We start from the raw sequence: 18,918 nt of genomic DNA, 5'->3' as shown, positions 1-18,918 counted from the left end.
CCACCCATTAATCTACTTTAACAGTCAACTAATAGTCAGTTCTGACTACATGTAAAACTCGAGTCTTAAACCTTCTCACAGGTTAAATCTCTGCAGCTGACTCACAGTTTCCCAGTGTCAATTTGTGGGTGTGGGGGATTGATCTATCATTTCAAGGCCCTGAATGCCTGGCCAAGGGGCACACATCAGAAGGTGAAGCCCACTGACAGTCAATCCCCTGCTTTTACTGCTGAATCCACAATACTCTTAGATTGCCTACAGTGTGGAAACAGGCCCTTCAGCCTAGCAAGTCCACACCGACACTCCAAAGGGTAACCCACCCAGACTCATTCCCTTATTCCTCTACATTTACCCCTGACTAATGCACCTAACACTGCGGGCAATTTAGCATGGCCAATCCATCTAATCTGCACATCTTTGGATTGTGGGAGGAAACCAGAACGCACAGAGGAAACCCACGCAGACACGGGGAGAACGTGCAAACTCCACACAGACAGTTGCCCGAGGCTGGAATTGAACCTGGATCCCTGGTGCTGTGAGGCTGCAGTGCTGAACCACTGATCCACCATACTGCCCCAGGATGCTGTGTGTTATAAGCATACCTGCCATTACCTACCTGTGGCTTGGCCTACTCCTTGATCCTGAGCCAGTTACTGTCATTCTGGAAGGAGCCACAACCTCCCCAAATATTCATGGAACTTCTACAGTGCAGGAAGAGGACATTCGAGCCATTGAAACTGCATCAACCCTCTGAAGAGCACCTAATCCACATCCCTACCTTATCCTCGTAACCCCACAATTCCCACAGCTAATCCACCTAACCTGCACATTTTTGGATTGTGGAAGGAAACTGGAGCTCCAGGTGGAAACCCATGTGGACATGGGGATTCTACCATTTAAAAGACCTGCTGGACTCTCATTGAAACTCACATTTTCACTGAGACCATTCCCTTGTTGAACTCTTCCTCATAAAGGGGTGGGCTTTTGAACCTTTTTAAGATTGTATCAGGGAGAAATACTTAAGAACAGTCTCTCTGGCTAGAAGAAAGCAATTTTGCAGCTGTGGAGTTTTGTTTTGTCACAAGAAAATTGATTTAGTAATTATACAGTGAATCAAAAACATTTTTCTTAGTCTTTCTGTCTCATTACAGAATACTGCAAAGCTTGGATAAAGTGGATGTGAGGATGTTTCCACTAGTAGGAGAGACTAGACCCTGAGGGCACAGCCTCAGAGTGAAGGGTCAAACTTTTAGAACTGAGATGAGGAAGACCTTGTTCAGCCAGAGGGTGGTGACTCTGTGGAACTCAATGCTACAGAAGGCTGTGGAGACCAAGTCATTGAGTGTCCTTAAGACAGAGATAGATAGGTTCTTGATTAGTAAGAGGATCAAAGGGTATGGGAGAAAGCAGGAGAATGGGGTTGAGAAACATATCAGCCATAATCGAATGGTGGAGCAGACTTGATGGGCTGAATGGTCTAATTCTGGTCCTACATCCATGTTCTTATGGTTTGTCAATCCCCCCTCTTTTATTCTCATGTATTTTTTTCCTTTACCTTTATTCCAGTCTCTGTAAATCAATTAGATTTAACTTATATTTCCTGCTTTACATATCCTATCCATATTTCAATGAGATTTGATCAACGTGAATGCCTAAGAGTTCCATTGTTACTGAACCTGCTCACAGACTTCATAGATCCCTGGCAGATGGTACATGCTGGAACACGTGTTGGATTTGTATTAATCTCTGCTGACAAGGTCACAAACCAAGATGGTCATTAATCATTGAGGCTAGTGGCTGTTTCTCCATTACTGAAAACAAAACCCTGGCCACAGCTTACATTATTTTCCAGAACACTGGGTGACAGAGTGTCCTATAAAACTGTCTCCTTGGCAGCCTCATAGACAGTGTTCTGCCTGAATCACAGTGTGTGTTTAGAGCCAATTGTGGGATAACAACATGGAACTGATTCTTATGAGAAAGTGGCAAAGTGTAAACTTGGGTGAGTTTTAGAAACCGTTTCTCTCTCTCTGAGCTCTAGCCTGTTTCCTCCTGCTGCCTTTCAAAACTCACCTCATTGTGCCCTGTGATGCCCTAAGCTCAGTGTATTCTCTTATTAACCATAGATGGAAGAAGTATGCACTGCTGCCAGGTGTTTCAAGAGTTTTGGCATCAGTGGCATATTTAAAGCTCATCCTTGCATCTGGTCAACTTAGAGGTAACCATCCTTTGTATCTAAGGTGATAAAGATTCTTGCCTTTGTGGTGAATTCCTTCAATAGTTGACATGTGTTCGTTCTTTAGATTCATATTTAGAGTTTTTGGGTCAATGGATACTCTCTGCTCTCCGGGCTCTTTGATTGTTACCATGCTGCTAATGCACTCTGTAGGATTTGTCACTTTCTTGATTTCTCCCTTCTTTTGCAGCTCATCTATCCCGTCTTGCAGGACGTCCTTGAGAGAGGCTGGAACTTTGCTTGGCAGACGCTGAATTTATTTTTCCTGACTCTGTGAACACATCTTTACACTCACCTGGGATATGTCCCACAGTCAATGGTTCAGTGTGCTGTGACACATCGCAAATCTCTTTGAGAATTACCAGCCCACACTTTAAATTTATTCCAGGTGAGATTTATTGCATTTGCTTGCTGGAACCTCACTCCAATTATTGTAATGGTCTTGCAGAGTAATCTGTTCTCCCATGTGTATATGGTGCCATCACATTGTCTTAACCTTAAATTTAAGGACTTCCTTTTGGGATCACCATGTTGAATCACTTTACACAGGCTTTTGAGGGTCATTATGTGGGATGATACGCCAGTACCTATCTAGGACAAAGTGAGGACTGCAGCTGCTGGAGATCAGAGTCGAGAGTGTGTTGCTGGAAAAGCACAGCAGGTCAGGCAACATTCGAGGAGCAGGGGAATCGACATTTTGGGCATAAGGCCTTCATCAGTATCAATCTGACACTTTATTTTGACTTGAGATTCTCCTTCTTTAGTTCTCATGCCAAAGGTTACAAATTATGTCTCTCCTATCTCCTTCACTGAACCACCTGTAGTACGGCACAGAATGAATCATCAGGATCTCAACCGATACCTCTCCAGTGACCATCTGTACCTACTTGTGCTTTCTTTTAGCCAGATACTAAAAATAATTTAACTTCTTGCAGTGAGAACACTGCTTTCCCTGTGCTGAACACAACATGGACCCTTTTGTATGGTATCTTCTGCAGGATTTGCATCTGTCCCTTTGCCTGGAATTATTCTGTCCTGAGTGCATGAAGTATCTGGTCGCATAATGCAAGACCTGGCCATCAATATGCTCCAGCTGTTGTTTTAAAACTTCTGAATGATGCACAGCTCAATTGTTCTCCTGAATGCAAATTTAACTTCTCTCAGTAGGCACCCATTCATTTTTGAATTCCTTATTCATAACATAATCCTGTCTATAACTAGCTTATCCTTTAATTACTCAAATTCACAAGTTTCTGCAAGTGGAGTAAATGATGTTACTTATTGATGACTGGACTCATTTTTTCACTTTGTTCTCCAGCGTTGACTACCTAGCGATTATACACAACAGTCACTTGAGGGTCAAATCATACTTCCACTGCATTTACAATTTCTGCCTTGCATTTTTTCAGCCTTTCAGAGAGATTTAGGATAGAATATATTTTGAAACAGTCTCTTCTCAACATTGCTAAAAGTGAAATCACTTGACTTATTCTGATATGCTCAATAAATCTGTAGTTATTGCATAATTCTGTCATTAGATGGAAAGATTCCCAATATTGCTTCATAGCCCAGTCATTTGAACAGGAACTGAAAGGGGAAAGGTCACAACCACTTTCTCTTGAGCAGTGTTTTCAGACCTATCTTTGTGGGTTTTTTTAAATCAGGCGCAGCTCTGTAGTTGTGCTTTATATGTCAGCTCCAGACATTCACCTCAGTGTCTCTTCTGACACCATGTTTCAAGAGCGCAACACAGCAATGCGTTCAACATGAGAATTTTATTGAAGTGAAACGTAGAATGTCTGCTTATAGTGTGGACAAAATTAAAATTCACACAGCACATTGGCTCGTGCTTCCAAATAAACCTGTTGGACTATAACCTAGTGAGTGATTTTGAACTTTGTCCACTGCAGTCCAATGCTGGCTCCTCCACATCATGCTTACAGGGTGTGTGCCTCATAATAGAGGTCACATCACTGTGGCAGTCTAGAACATTTGTACATGATTGTATTTTTATCCAAGGAGGTCTTACTCATTTGTTTTGGGATTGCTTGGCTCTGTCTATCACATGTGTGTAATCCTGTGTTGTAACAGCATCAGGTTGCACTTTAGAAACATTTAACAAGCTATTAGACAAAAGAGTGAGTGAGAATTGAGTAGAGGGTTAAATCAGGAAAGATTGCTATAGGGTTAAATGGAACATAGATGCCAGCATTAACAAGATGAGCCAATAGCCTCTTTCTGTGCTGGATGGTTTATGTAATTCCTGTGTTCCCTGTTTAATATCAGCATTTTGTTTCCTAATTCTCCCTATATCCTTGATAATTGTGCAAGAGCAACTGAAGCATTCCTGAGTAATGCTGGCAGTAGCGTATGTAAATCAGTATTTCCCATTCCTAATAAGATTTTGAATTTCTGCAGAAATGGCATCAGGTAGTGGAAGGGGAACAATTGTGGGCCTCCACTGATTTGAATCCCTGAATGTACTCAGACAGAAAAATCCCTGGGCAATCATAAGAAGGAGGGACAGTTGATAAGAATTCACAGCCAGTGTACCTCAAAGTTATTGACCAGGAACTGTGGAAATCAGTAATTTTAATTAGTGTTCATTATGTTATTCAGGTGGCACTTGTGCAAAATTATTTGCAGTGACATTTTAATGTCAGAAACAGTTTGTTTTTTCATGTGAATAAATCCAGTTGTTTCTGCCCTGTGTAAACAGAGCACAGGTGATGCTGTTAATGGCAAGTTTGAAATATACTTGAACACAATTGGCTCATTGTCATTAAGGAGATCTAGTGGTGCATAGAGATCCAGCAGCTTTTAATTATGTTGTATAAGATTGTTCAAATTTGAAAGGGTTAACTAACATCACAAGATAAGCTGATGAAGAGTTATTGGGCCTGAAATGTTAACTCTGCTTTCTTCTCACAGATGCTGCCAGCCTTGCTGAGATTTTCCAGCAATTTCTGTTTTTGTTTCAGCTCTCCAGCATCTGCAGTTCTTTATTTTTCACAACATAAGCTCTACCCATCAGATATAAAGTACTGGTCCTGGGAGGAAGTAATCAGTGTACTGCAGTGATTGTTACTAGTGTAAACAGCACATAGCTACAATAGTGTATATTTCCCTTTAAGTTGAGCCTAATGTCTCGTAAAAGACAGTCATGTATCTTATGTAACGAGTCATTAGATAATACATTGTAAATCTACTTAATGTTCATCATGATTGAGTCTATCCTCTGTCTAAGATGTCAAGTGGGCATCCTTGCTCACATGGGTTTCAATAGCTTACATTAATGACAGCAAGAAGGATTGTTGTTGTCAAATCTACGCAGAATATCCAAGACCATTTCAACATTACAAAGCAATGACAGCAGTGAGGACTTCCCCAATGTGAGAGTTTCAAGTTCTATTCCAGGACCTAATGGCCAAAGAACATTGTTCCTAAATGACCAAACAACTTGTGTAATAATATACTCTAATACCAACCAGTAAGAGCAGGGTAGATTCCTGGTCAGCAATGTAATGTGAAGTTAAAATAATTATTATCCAAGGCCAGCCAGCTGCTGCACAATAGCATGGAATTTGATGCCTGGTTTGGCTGGATTGGTTTCAGGACCTGCCTCCTTGTTGTACCTGTTTGTAAAACACAGCTTTGTGGGTCAGAACTGTCTTTGGCCAGAGAACTGAACAAGGACAGTTATCACTAATTGGCAGGTTATAATGCTGGCTATTACATTTTTAATGCTTTTAGACAGAATCGTGTCTGGACAAATGCCATACATCTGAGCTCATTCAGCCTCACAAGCCACTCTGGAAAAAACCTGAGATCATGATAAATAGATTCCTGTGTTTGCATGTTACCATGTTGATCATTCTTGGTCATTTGGAGAGATAGCACTGACACTGACACCAACTTCCACAACCTATTCTCACAGATGACTCAATTAACCCCTACTACTTCCTTATCAACCTGTGGAGAGACACTCTCAGCACATTCCTTCTGCCTTTCTATTTTACACTTCACTTGCTAAATACTAAATAACTGCCTGCACAATCCCATACTGCCTACATGATCATTCTCTCACACATCCAACTCAGCCATTTCATTTGCTGAACATATATTAAGTGCCAGCCACATCGAAATTTCCTCTTTGCTTCACAACACACATACAGAGAAAATGCCTGTCAAAGACAGGTAATTGGAAGGGCTAACCTTATCCTATTGAATGGAGTTTACAGAAAGGTATTAATCCCTTCCTCTGGGAAGTGGTGACTTCTCACATAGCTCTGTTCCTTCAGAAGCACATGCAGAATACTGGAAGCAAGCAAATTCACTGCTAAGATTTAGGAATAGATTGGCAGTGGGTGATAAATGAAAAACTAATGAAGGGACATGAAAACAGGTTGGGCAAGTCTGATTCACAAATTGCCATTACCCCGACTGTTTGACCAAATGATGTGTTGATGAATGAATCGACGTTTCTGTACTTTACCCCTGGTTTCTAAACAGCCATCTTAATTTATTGCTGTGGCTCAGGAGTGAAAGCATCCTGAACTAACTCAGGAGAAGAGTGCCACTTTACTTCACAGCAAGCACTGATACAGTACAGAGGTGTCCTACAACACTCACTACATGCACACTCTGGGAATGAAATCTTCTGCTGTTGAAGTTAATGAATCTTCCAGACCAATTATGTAAAGCCATGTCATATGTTAATTGTATCCTGCACATCTGAGAATCCTTGTTTTCTCTCTTACAGACTTGAAATGGGAGTTACTAATTTAAGGATGCGCCTGAATGGGGTAAGCACGACTGATTGAACGTAGTAATATGTCGTTGAATGTCTGATGCCACTGACAAGGTGGTGTCCCTGATGAAAATGGGTTGCAGCCAAGAGTACAAATGATGGTATAGTCAGCACACACGATCTGGTGAGAGTTAACGGCAATACACCCTTCTCAGGCATTTTCTGAAGGAAAAATCCAGCTTGGATCCAAATCCAGCTGCAACACTGTGTCCTGTTCTGGTTGCTAGGTTATGGGAAGGTTGTGATTGCACAGGGGAGTGTGCAGAGGGGACGCATCAGGATGTTGCCTAGGGCGCAGTGTTTCAGGTATGAAGAGAGTCTGCATAGACTGGGATTGATTTCCTCGGAGCAGAGAAGGCTGAGGGGGTACCTGATTGAGTCTAGAAAATATTGAGGGACATAAATAGGGCTAATAAGAAGGAACTTTTCCCCTTAGTGGAGGGGCCACTAAGCAGAAGGTGTAGATATACGGTAAGGAGCAGAAAGTTTAGAGGTGATTGAAGAAACAAAAACCCACTCAGAGAATGATGGATATCTGGAACTCACTGTCTGAAAGGGTGGCAGAGGCAGGAGGCATCACAATTTTGATACATATTCACTTTTTCATACGATGGTCAAGGCCAAGCACTTGGAAATGGAAAAAGTAAGTAGGTCTTTGATGACTGGCATGGATACAACGTGCCCAAGGGCCTCTTTCTGTCTTGTCAAACTCTCCAACTATGACCTTTTGTCCCTTTCCATGTTGATTTCCATCACTGCAGTGTTGACAGCTGTGTATTCAGCTGCTTTGGGCTGAAGCTTTGTAATGCTTTCCCTAATTCCATCTCATTCTTCCCCTTTAAGGCATGGTTTAAAAACAAACTCTTTGTTCAAAATTTGGGTCAACTGTTCTCATATCAGGGAGAAAGTGAGGACTGCAAATGCTGGATATCAGAGTCAAAAAGTGGGGTGATGGAGAAGCACAGCCAGTCAAGCAGCATCCGAGGAGCAGGAGAGTCAATGTTTCAAGCATAGGCTCTTCATCAGGAATGTGGCTCCCCAAACTCCGGATGAAACGCTTATGCTCAAAGCATCGACTCTCCTTGGATGCTGCCTGACTGGCTGTGCTTTTCCATCACCACACTTTTTATTCTAATATCACTTCAGGTGGAAACACTTCTAAACATGATAAACTAATGTTCCAGTGAGATGCCTTTGGATGTTTTACAATGTTGTTGTAAGGGTAAAGTTGTTAAAACCTTGGCAAACCATAGGGCTCTCTCTCGTTAGAGAGAGAGGACTGGTTGGTTTAACCTGAGGGCTACCCTGCCTCAGGCAAGGGAGCGACTGAGAAGGAGAGTCCTTCACTGGAACCTCAGCTAGTTCAGGAGTTGAACCCATGCTGTCACTCTGGATCAGAGATCAGCAATCCAACCAACTGAGCTAACCAACCCAGAGGTTAAAGAACAAAGGCCCAGGAACAGGCCCTTCGGCCCTCCAAGCTTGAGCCGATCCAAATGTACTGTCTAAACCTGTCGGTCAATTCCTAAGCATCTGTATCCCTCTACTCCCCATCTACTCATGCATCTGTCCAGATGCATCTTAAATGAATCTACTGTGCCTGCCTCTACCACCTCTGCTGGCAATACATTCCAAACGCCCACCACCCTCTGTGTGAAGTACTTACCGGGTGTATTCCCCCTTAAACTTTTCACCTCTCGTCTTGAAAGCATGATCTCTCGTTATTGAATCCTTCACCCTGGGAAAAAGCTTGTCTCTATCCACCCTGTCTATACCCTTCATGATTTTGTAAACCTCAATCAGGTCCTCCCTCAATCTCCTTTTTTCTAATGAAAATACACCTAATCTACTCAAGCTCTCTTCATAGCTAGCACCTTCCATACCAGGCAACATCCTCATAAACCTTCTCTGCACTCTCTCTAAAGTGTCCACATCCTTTTGATAATGTGGCGCCTAGAACTATATACAGTATTCTAAATGTGGCTGAACCAATGTCTTGTACAATTTTAACATGATCTGCCAGCTCTTATACTCAATACCCCGTCCGATGAAGGCAAGCATACTATATGCCTTCTTGACCACACTATCCACCTGTGCAGCAACCTTCAGGGTACAATGGACCTGCACTCCCAGATCTCTCTGCCCATCAACCTTTCCCAAGGCTCTTCCGTTCATTGTATAATTCACCCTAGAATTAGACTTGCCTAAATGCATCATCTCACATTTGTCTGGACTGAAAGCCACTGCCACTTTTCCACCCAACTCCCCCGTCTATCTTTATCGTCCTGTATTCTCTGACAGTCCCTTATGCTTTCTATCCCTCCACCAATCTTTGTGTCATAAGATCATTGTGATCTGTATATATGCTTGGTTAGTAATGAGGTGAGTGTTACTTGGACTCATGCTTTGTGGTCTTCACATCTTCCTCCATTTCTTCATCTTTTTTTTCAAAGTGTCAAAGCAATGAAATCCTGTAATGAAAAGTGGTGACGGAAGATCGGCAACTTCTTATTCTGGACTAAGTTTGGGAAGAATTTCAGTGAAAGGATCTTGTGCCCTATTTTTCTTGAAAATCCAAATTTATAGTTATCTTCAAAAGTCCACAGATGTTGTGACTAACTCTGCCTACCCTGTGGGCAGGAACGGTTAGCCACCCGTTTTACACCGCAGCCCATTTACTTTTTCATTGTCCCCAGCCTTTGTAGTCTTCATTGTCCTTTGTACCCCACTTTTACATCACTGAGAACAATATTTACTAAGCTGAGAGTCAAAGATAAGAAAATCTCAAAGGTCCTTTCAGAACTTATTGTAAACTATTTTCTTTCAACTCAAGTTAGCGTCACTTGAATGATAGAGACTGTCTTCCGATTTCATTGCTGTTTTTTCAACTTTTGTGCCATTCTTAATAAACATTAGCGCAATTTGACTTACAGCATATTTTCTGGCTCACCTCAGGGGACTATCACTGTCAATAGTGGAAACACAACACATGGATAAGAAATGTTAAGATCCACTCTGTGCTATGTTGTGGATGTGAATTATGATCTGAAATAGCTTCAGCATCTGCAGTTTATTCTGGGGAAAAAATTGCTTTGTGAATAGTGTAGGCGTTCCTGTACTTTAGGGATTTGAGTTGCTGTTGCAGCTGCATCTGATAACAGCCACACCCACAGTGAGTTGCCAAAGGTGGGAGCAGAATTACATGTCCCATTAATCTCATGCATGCACATTGTCCATGATTAGTTTTTTTACTGATATCTAATTTAATCAATGGGCACAAGTGAAGAAAAATATTTCACCTCAGCTGATTGTAAAAAGTGATAATCGAGTGGTGTAAAGTATAATTTATTATTGCTAAGGAAACTATCACAATTAACACTTTTCTCTGAGGTAACATCACAAACCACTGGCATTTCAATACATACTTTATTTCAGTAGTCATCAGACTAACATTCTCCTGGTTTCAAATGTTTTTCTCTCACAGCTACTTGTTTTACATGCAGAAATCATTAAAGAGCCTGTATTCTGTATACATAAGACACGCTTTCTCAGCCTCAAAAAACTCACTTAAGATTATTCAACTTTCTTCCAAAACCATGTTATATATCAAAATTCTTAGCACAATTTAAAGTTACATTGGATCAGCATAATTTGATTAGTGAGAGATGATTTCAAAGCTTGAAGGTACGTCACCTATGCAGTCAGCACCCCCTTCAGTTTATAATACAGAACACATGGCGCTTGGGAGGTAATAGACATTCCAGAATGTCAGTGCTCTCTATCTCTTTGTGCTAACATGGATCATCTGTCACTTAATTGTTTGTCTTATAAATGGTGCCTATAATAGGCAAAGTGGAGACTTCTTATATAATCTAACAAGGAACACTTTTAATTAGCATTTTATGCAACTGAATCATGTTAAATAGTTAGACATAAGCCTGGCAGCTTATTTTGCCTTTCATATGCATTTCATTACCAGTTTGCCAAGACATTCTATCTGTGCAGATATTAATGTTTATATATGCACTTCATTTCTTATGAAGTAATTTCTAACTCAAACAATAGTCTATTTGGAAATGTTTTATGACTTGAACCATACTAAATTCCTTTTGTTCTGTAAAATTCCCACTGCTGCAACCCATCTTGTGCACAAAACCAGGTGCTTCTGCAAACAAAGGGGGATTCAAGACCAAAAAGTAAAATGTAGAGAAACAGTTACTAATCCTTCAAGGAATACACCAACTTTTAGATCCAGAATCATCACCAGAAATCTCCATTTGTGTTCTTTCCAAAATGAGGAGTGACAGTGCCCTGTTTGAGAATTCTCTGATGATTGTGTCTTGATGTTTATTTTGACATTCAGCCTTTTCTTTTAGCATAAACTTCCCAAAGAAACTTTCCCAAATTAATTAGAGGGTGAGCACAGATTATATTAAATTGGACAGTTTCTTCAGTTTTCTGCTCTACAAAGCATGATCTCCACCATGAGGGAATCAGATCCTGAATCCAGCCCAAGCGAAAGTGGGCATTAAATCCCATGCTGTTGACACTAAGCTGATCCATCAGTTATCTTGGCTCCTCAGGTGTACTGCGTATTTGGGCAGCATGTATATTTACATGTGTGTTGTAGTTTGGAGTTCTATAGAGTGATGAACTCTATTTCAAGTGATAAACTCTAAGTTTCAATTTTCTTTATATCACTTAGCTGTCCAGAAATCTCTCCCACTCTTAGCATATGTCAAACACTGGAATCATTCACAGGCTGATACTGCACCTTTGTTGGTCACAAAGTCCTGGAGTGGGACTTGCACTCAAAGCTTCTAACTCAGAGGCAGGAACCCTACCGACCTGGCCACAAGATCACCTTGTACATCGTATATAATGCTAACTTAAATGTTCATCAGCAAGCTGTGCTGAGTTAAAATTTTACTCAATTTTTCATTGCAGCGTATATATAGATAGGAGTCCATAGAATGAAAATAAAATAAAATAATTGAGGATTTTGTTCACTTCTTATTAAGTTTTTAGTTCTTTACATTGGGAGTAATCATAGTTACATAAAATTAACAGAAAATAAATCTAGAAATTATCAGATAATTAATAAATGAAATTAAAACTGATAATGTTCAAGGTCTATTTCAGGTGATCAGCACCTGGAAGTATTCAAATTGATATTTTGGATACGTCCCTTCATGAGAATTATATCCCACTCTGAAATTAATATTTTGTTTCTCTATCAGGTGTTGATATACCTGGCTTATTTCAACAAATCATCTTCTCTTTCCTGAGGAAAGTACCCTGACACTGTGATGAAAACATGGGCCACAGAGCAGTGCGGAGTGTTAAGACCATACAACAGGACCATTGTCATGTACTGCCTCATAAAATGTACTGTTACAGGGTCACTTCTTCTCCACACACCCTTCAACCATGGAGTCTTAGTTGCTGTTTGTACACATCAGCAAATCACGGTACACTTGCCATGATTTTCCATTCATTAATTTTAATGACAGATAATAGTGGGAACCACATCCATGAGATCCACATACATTTCCCAATGGGGGGAAACAGTGCCAGGAATATGCATTTGAAAAAATTGGCTACATGTATCTATCTACTTATTTTTCTCATTAACTGAATTTTCAGGTAATAGACAGTTGTCACATACAGGCAACAAAGAAACAAAGACTGGAGATTAAGGGCATGAACTTGCCAGAATGTTCTACAAAGTGAAAAGAAAGAAGATCTTGACAATATTATAGCATTGTTGTCCATACTTTGCTATGTTAGCTTTGTTATACAAGTTTTCAAACGTTTTCTTGGTCTTGAACGCGTCAAGTACGGAAAATTGATATTCCTAAATTATTTTTTTTTAACTCTTTGCTAAACTGGCTGAAGAAATTAGATTATTGTCTTTAACAAAACGGAAAAATAGTTGGAGCTGGTCTTGCTCTGCTTTTGTATTTTTACTGGAAACCCCGACTGATTCCTATGAACTGGGTTTCACTCAAAGTTACAGCAGTGGAGTAGACTCAGGAAGAAATTCCAGGCATTGGTAGTTAACTTCACTTTTGGGGTCAGCCATTAAGTATATTTGAATTTTTGATCAAAATAACCTTAAACATTACCTAATAGAAGAATTTGGCATCTGATTGTTAACATTCCTACAAGGCTATGTTGAAGTAATTACCAATGGCAGACTAATGCAGTTAATGAGTAAATTGGTCAGCTTTTCCTTAAATTTATCAAATACTTCTTTTTATGATGAGCAGATCAATGTGGCTATTTATGAAATTGCTTGGATATAATTGTTGCAACCATAAATGGAAAAGAGTAGAGCTGTTGTGCCCAATTTTCATCTTGTTAGTGACTCGCATTGGGTCAGTAATGGGACAGTAAGGCTGGGATATCCAGAGGAAATTAGTTTCTGATGGAATTTCCGCTGATTTTCATCCCATTCTGTCTTCTGTTCAGGCTCGGGGTGTACAGAACTTCTATTCCAAAACAGACAAAATCTTCATTCGTGCATGTCTGAGTTAACAGATTTAGAGTGAACAGATGCCAATAGAAGAATGTCAGCTATGATCAGTTGGCAAGATATACTCTCACATCTGTAGAGAGATGCAGCAAACTTCACTTTGGCAGATGTTGTTGGGGGAGGCTCCACTTCTGAAATGGTGGCAGATTAATGTATTGGCACAAGTGAATGATTTCAAAGCTATAGGTGCCTGATTAAGGTAATTATCCCTTGAAGGGCCATACATTACTGATATGTAGACCCTGCCAGCACAGACAAAAGAAAGTAAACTTATTTCAGCCATTCTGGGTGTACTGGCAGCTATTTTCCATGTTTACCCCGACATTGACATTTAGTTGAAAATGGAAGGCTTTCCAGATCACACTCAGTAGAGTGAGTTGCAGGTTCTGCCTGTTATTCTAGGCCCATCTTCCAACTTGTGTGTTCCTTTTAGTATTGCAGTCACTATCAAACTCATCGTCAGGTTTGAGTCTCCCCACCTAATGTTTTCATATCATAATTTCAGTTCCTCCTTGAGTCCCAGTCCTAACCACATACCTGTATCCAACATCATTATCCAATTTCCGCTCATTGAAGCCAGAGGGATGGTGAGTTCAAAGACACTTGCTACAGTACCCTCCTGACATCTCATGGTATGTCACCTCCCAGCCTCATATCTAGAGATTCCTCCTTTTTTGCAGACTGTCCCCTCTGCATTCCAGCCTGTTGGCTCCAATACCCATGCTTGAGTTTCCCACTTTCTCAACACAGTACTGTCCCCTGATGACCCCATTGACACTTACTGCCCAGGCTTTCAGAACAGACTGTCAACCACATTCAGACTGACTTGGAAATATAACTCTGACTGTGGAATGGACCAGTCCCTTGACTAATTTCTTTGCAGCTCCTCAAGTGACCTACCAAAAATCTTTGGAATGTTTAGGCTTGACCATTACCCAATGATCAACCTGGTCTCTCTGCAGTTCATGATGGTGTCTTGGCCTGGTCTCCCGGTGGCTCGTGATGGCGTCTTAGTTCAGTGTATGATTGGACCGTGTCCAGGTATGTTCCTGAGACACCAGGGAGGGGGATCGGAGATGCAGTGGTTTCAGCAGCGTGGTCGTACCTGTGACAGTGATGCTGAGAACAGGCAGCTGAGGTCATCAGGAGAACAGGATAAGCAGAGGTCTCATCAAGACTGTTGAACTTTTAACTTATTCCTTTATTTTCGTAGTATAAACTACGAAAGACTTTAATATTAACTATTACATTATTTCTTTATTTTTTGACTTATTCTATGAAATAGTGCATAACATTTTAACTTTGTTTCGCTTACGACTTTGTACCTAAGCTTTTTGTACCTAGGTACCTTGGCACCTAAGATGGTGTCTTGTGTTATATATATATATAATATATTTTCACAGTATTCCTGTACTTGAGTACATGTGACAATAAAAGCTAATATTTAAATCTAAAAATCTAAATTTAACTCATCTGGCTGAAAGGGGATGGATTCCAGGTACTTGGCCACACAGTGTGTCTGACTGGCTGTGGCCAATTCCCAATGAGGTTGGATTGTCCCCAGGACTGTTTTTAATTCCTATTGACTGAATTGAGAACTACTCCCCACATACTTTCAGATATGGTCAGTATTTGACTGAAGCACTTGCAGGGTGTATCCCTTGTTAGCTGCTGGCAGTTAGTGTAAGTATGACACTGATATTCCATAGTGCCATACAACATCATATCCAGCCATCCTCTTGAATACCCTCAGTGCTGACAGCTATGCCAAGCTACCTGGCTTTTTCTCTACACTAAATGACAAGGCAGGACAGTCAGAGCTGCTGCAGTCTGAAACTATCAACTGGCCAAACAGGCCAAGCAGGACTGAGAGTGTCCAAGTGAGCACAAAATGAGTGAGTGCCCACAAAAGCAAGCTAAGAGCTCCAAGAGCCTGCTGTTCTAATGAATACAATGAGGGTCTGTCTGTATATGAAAAACAGCTGACAGAAGTGCTATAGTATGTGGTAATGGAGTTGGTGTAGCATTGAAGTGTTGACCTGGATTTTAATTCAGTCCAAGATGTCCCTTGATGATGTGATGCTTTGTCAAAGTCAATCTCTATGGATGGAGGGTGGTCTCTGCCCTGAGATATTGGACAATGCTGTCCAACCTGCAGTCCTGGAGAAGATACCAGTCAGCTGTAGTTGGCAGGTAATTACTCTGATTTTTCAGTGAGGAACTGACACTGGCTGGTGTTTCACCAATCCCTGGGAGGATAGTAACCTAAATGTTGAAATCTAAATCAGATTAACTAATAATAAGATGGTAATGCAAGCAAGCACGGACGTCACTGATTATTGCTGAGATTCTGATCGACTGTTAAAATGTTTAGACAAAAAATAAACTTCTTTGTTTGTTGACATCAAGAATCTAAGTTTTCATTCTGGCTGTATTTTCTCAACTTTCTCACTATTGTCCACATTGCTCAGACACTGGGAAAATTCTGCCCTTGGTATCTCCTTTGACAGCTGATAAATTGTGTCATTGACTGCAGGGAGACCTGTACCACAGTTCAGCAGAGAGTTTATGATTGTGCTGGGGCGGTGATGTGCCCTGAAACCTGGACGCATTGTATTGCAGGTTCACAGCCGTGTTCAACATCTTTCAGTGTGATGAAATGGGTTGAAAGTAACCCTCTCCAGCAGAATTTCATGCAGCATTATCTCAACTTCAGCAGCCAAAGAAGGTATCACATGGTGGCCAGTGCACAATTGCCTACAGACTTGTGGGGTCAACTGTGCTGTTGTTATATTACCACACTGATAATTCACAGAGTTGGATTAAAAAGAAAAAAGTGAATCCAAATATATAATGAGGCAGTTTCGGAAATTGATTTTAGAAAAAGAAATTGGAAACAAAACTTTGCTGCGGTCACGGTGACTCTGAATCCATCCGGTTGTCACTAAAATCCAATGGGTTTCCAATGGGGGAGAAAACATGGTGTAATTAACCAGTCTGTTTTATGTGTGACTCTAGTCCAGTATCAAGGACTTTCAACAAAGTAAAAGATCTCATTTTCCATTTTTTTCCCATATTTTCCCACCTCTTTCTTCATTGCCCATGTCATTCCAAGGCTGGGAAAATTTCATCCTAGTCTATGCCGGTTTAACATCCAGAGGGAGAGTAAAACTTCAAGTTGAGTTAACAGCCTTGGTTCCCCAATTTCGGTGTCTAAGGTTTTGGATGAAAATGTGTCTTCACGTGGTCCAGTAGAAAGAATATTCCTGGGCCCATCTCACCAAAAAAATTATTAATGGAAACTGAGCTCCAGGACATTGTAACTCATGGGAGCTGATCTTTTAATACCTTTGCATTTACTAAAACTTATCATCTGGAACCCATCACCTCTTTTGTCCAGTCTTCTTTATTTTCCTCAGTGCATTGCATGTGTGGACATAGCAGTGAAGTAATTTCCCCACACGTGGAATATTTCATTAATTAGCTCTTTCTTTGATTTGTTTAGAAAATTGCGACTTGGGGAACCCCTCCAGCCTAGTTCAGTAAAAGGCAGGAAAGGAGAGGAAAGGAATAAATCAAATAATGCTTCACTATCTCATGATTAAAAAAGGAAAAGTAATCATGATTCTAATTCACTACCATTCCCCTTTCATCTGTGACACCAGACTTAACTACACACCATTGTAGCTTAGCAAGCCGCCCAGTCAGTCGTATCAAATTAAAGCAGTCAGTGATGAAGTAGAAGAGATGGTGATGGTATGGTAACTCAATGGTTAGGATTGCTGCCTCACAGCGCCAAGGATCCAGGTGACTGTCTGTGTGGAGTATGCAGGTTCTCCCTGTGTTTGTGTGGGTTTCCTCCCATAGTCCAATGATGTGTAGGTTAGGTGGATTAGCCATGGGAAATATAGGGTTACAGGGGTAAGGTAAGGTGGGTAGGCATGGGATGTTCTTCAGAGGGTCAGTGTGCACTTGATGGGCCAAATGGCCTGCTTCCTTACCATAGGGATCCTATGGTTCTGTGAGTAGAAAGTTACAGACAGAAATTGTTAAAAACAAGTCCTAAAGCTTGCTCCCAATCAAAACTTGCAAACTCACATAGCCAATGAGAGCATTTGCCTTTATCAATGTACTCAATCTACTTTGATTTCTTGAAGATCCAAACATTGAGTATGTGATGTTTCTCTGGGGAGAAAGAGAATTAAGAAATATAGCAAAATTAGATAATATAGAAAGAGGCACTACAGAAAAGTAGATATTTTGTGGAGAAACCTTAGATGTTCTCGACAATTCATTTCTCTTTAAATATTACTTGACTGATATGTCAATTCTTTGCACTTAATACATTTGCACCTGTGCTTTATGTGAATAGATGAATAGATTGCTACCTTTTACACAGGGGAAATACCATAAATTCTATACTCTCTGTTGGTTAAATGATTCATTCTAATTTGTATTGTCTCCTTAGAACATGTACAAATTATGATTTAAAGATAACAGATTTTATTTTATCCAGCTGTTTTTGTAAATTTAATAAGGTAGGCAGCTTAACAAATGTCCAGTGTCAAGGTTGAAGGATTAGCACTAATGCTGAAGAAAGCCATATTTCCTTTTGTTGGTTCATCTGATCTTGCCACAAAAATATCTAATTAAATTACAAAGTTGCCACTTACTTGAAACTTCAGTTAAACCAACGAAAGTCTGAAAACAGCAAAAACAGGACCAGCCCAAGCAAAGAAAATATTCAGTAACTACATGAAACACATCGAATGTAGGAAAGGATGTAAATGAGATACTGTATCTCAAAACAGTTAACAAACGTTCCAACCACCCAAACACACATTACAAACACTGTCTGATCCTACCCAGCCACAACAACGGGTCAATATTCCAGCTCCACATTGATGGCTGAAGACAAAAAAATGTTGGAGATCACAATTCCAGCAGCATCCATTGAGAGAAATCAAGCTACTGTTTCATGTCTCAATGACTCTTTATCAGAACAGTGGGCATTGCTTGGTGTCGTGAGCAAAGTTACTCACCACCAACTTGTACTTGGAAAAGTTAGGCTGTAAATTTATTCAGAATGTAATGATCTTAAATCTGCATTATCTTTCTGTTATTAAAATACTAACATGTTAAATAATTATCATAGAGAGAGAAATAATTATGGATTCGCTAAATTCATTGGAGGAAGTCCTCTTGCCCGGGTGCACCACCTAACCCCTTGTCGTTTGAAGTTCCACTCTGAATTTTAATCACTCTATGTACATTTGTGTTCATTCCAATCAGCACCTTTATTATCTTAATCCCATAGTTTATCAATCGATATCA

General features: G+C 40.4%; 1 long non-coding RNA gene across 1 annotated transcript; it reads left to right on the top strand.

The window, feature by feature from the left end:
* The first annotated feature begins 2,439 nt into the window (after nt 1-2,439).
* LOC140455183 (uncharacterized) lies at nt 2,440-14,869 on the top strand. The gene is made up of 3 exons (XR_011952790.1): nt 2,440-2,624; nt 6,999-7,041; nt 12,287-14,869. It is a non-coding gene; the product is annotated as an uncharacterized lncRNA (long non-coding RNA).
* The last annotated feature ends 4,049 nt before the right edge of the window (nt 14,870-18,918 follow it).

The sequence above is a fragment of the Chiloscyllium punctatum genome, chromosome 3 (genome assembly GCF_047496795.1).
Source record: "Chiloscyllium punctatum isolate Juve2018m chromosome 3, sChiPun1.3, whole genome shotgun sequence".
Taxonomy (NCBI): domain Eukaryota; kingdom Metazoa; phylum Chordata; class Chondrichthyes; order Orectolobiformes; family Hemiscylliidae; genus Chiloscyllium; species Chiloscyllium punctatum.
This window is presented reverse-complemented; position numbering and strand designations above follow the sequence as displayed.